Consider the following 1,919-nt stretch of genomic DNA (forward strand, 5'->3'; position numbering starts at 1 on the left):
CACAACTCCCATTCCCCAGGGTGGCTAAATGAGTGAGCAGCTCCAGCAACATCAAGAACTTTGTTGGCCTCTTGCAGGAGTTCTTGGGTGTGTGAAGCTGGGCGCTTGCTACTTCACTCTGCAAAGGCCAGGAGAAGAGAGACGTAACTGAAAAGAATTCAACTCATGTTTAAAAATATTATAAAAAATTAGATTTGAAAAAAATAATAAAAGCAGGACACAAAAAATATGGTTTATGTTACTGGAACTGTTCTCAGTCTGAAATTCACACAGCTGTCTCTAGCTTACAGTGCAGGGAGTAAGACTGAACTTTCAGACTGAATCCCCGTAAAACTTAACAAACTGAAGTTGCCCAATTCTTTTGTTACTCTCACTGCTTTTTAAGGAACTTTTTTTCCCCCTCCTGCATCCTTTCCGTGTCCCACCTGGCTTCACCAGCACACACAGGTGGGGTTTCCAGTGCCTACCTATCCCCCAGGCTGTCAGCACATTTTGTTGAGGATTTAAAAGAACCCATTAGTCCTGCCTTAAGTTTTCCTCCAACTTCATTTTTGAAGCACTACATCCAGTCTCCTCGTTTTCATTCTCTTAGATTCTTCAGAGCCGTCTTTGTCAATTTGTTTACTTCTGGTTTATTTTTGAAAGACAAACCCCCAATGGACATAAGCTCTCAAGTCCCTTTTGAAAATGCTGTCTTGTCCGTAAGTGCTTTGTTTGTGATCCTCTCCAATCCTTTAGGCTATTGTTTGCAAGCTGGAAGGCATCTGTGCTTGGGCTAATCACGTCAAATGCCAGTAATTCCCCCAGCATGATCTGTGCACAAGCCAGGGGGAGCAGGGTTTGTTTTGATTACATTTAGTATGGAAAACCCACGTTTGCTCGCATTGGCCTGACAAAAAAGAGGGAGTGGGGGGGCTAATCCAAAATCATACCAGGGGAACAACAATCCGGTTATTGACTTCAATGGCATCTGGGACCAGCTCAAAAACTGAGAGCTCTGATGGCAAGGGTGGTGTCTTGGGAAAGCAGGTAGCCCAGGAACTAAAAAAATCTTGCTTTAAAAGTGTGTGCACATAATTTGCTCTGGGCTGGATGAATCCAACATAGATCTAGGAGGCTGCCAGTGCTATCTGGTGCTTTGCACAGCTTTTTTCCAAAGGTGTGCAGCTGCTTTCTAACATGAGGTTAGTCAGGCTGGGACCCCCCAGCCCTGTCTCCAATTAGCATGGCTGAACAGACCGGTCCCAGCCATCACCTTGGGCTGATGTTGGCCACTCCTGAGGCTCTCAGCTGACAAATCAGACTCTCACTCATTGTAGATGATGGTAACGTTTTCCCCCCCAGCCTGTGCAGATTCTTGCCTCCAGGCGTCAGGTGGGTGTCCCTATTTTTCTGCTCATGGAAGCCAGGAGGAAGTGCCCGAGGGCTGCTGTCAAACCGCTGTGAGGGCACACAAGTGTAGGCTGTGCAGTGGGGGTACAGGTCTGCCATGTGCAGACACCTCCTCTGCCTCGAGAGGCCCTAGTGCAGGTACCAGGAGCTCCACACATCCCTGGAGTTCAGCACAGCTATCTCCTGCTGAGCTGCTGCCTTTGCTGGCCTTGGCTGCATCCCATGCAGTCAAGCCTAAGTCTGAGCTTAGGCTGGCTTGTTCTGCACTCCTCCCGTAGCAGAGGGGTGCCCAGTAAGGCACAGAGCTCAAAGCTGCACTTGGATCCCAGCTCTCCCCTATTCCCCAACTCAGCTCTTCCTTCTCCAGAGGTGCTCCATTACTCACCATTAATCCCTTTATGTATTCACAAAAAGCTTAACCTTGCCAGTGGTCTGTGGCAGGGACTTCCACAGCTTAAGCTATATGTTGCTTGAAGAAACGTCTCCTTCGGCTTCCTCTGAGTCTTGCACTTGAGTATTTCATCGGA

This window comes from Nestor notabilis, unplaced genomic scaffold, assembly GCF_000696875.1.
Source record: "Nestor notabilis isolate BGI_N333 unplaced genomic scaffold, ASM69687v1 scaffold21258, whole genome shotgun sequence".
NCBI classification, from domain to species: domain Eukaryota; kingdom Metazoa; phylum Chordata; class Aves; order Psittaciformes; family Psittacidae; genus Nestor; species Nestor notabilis.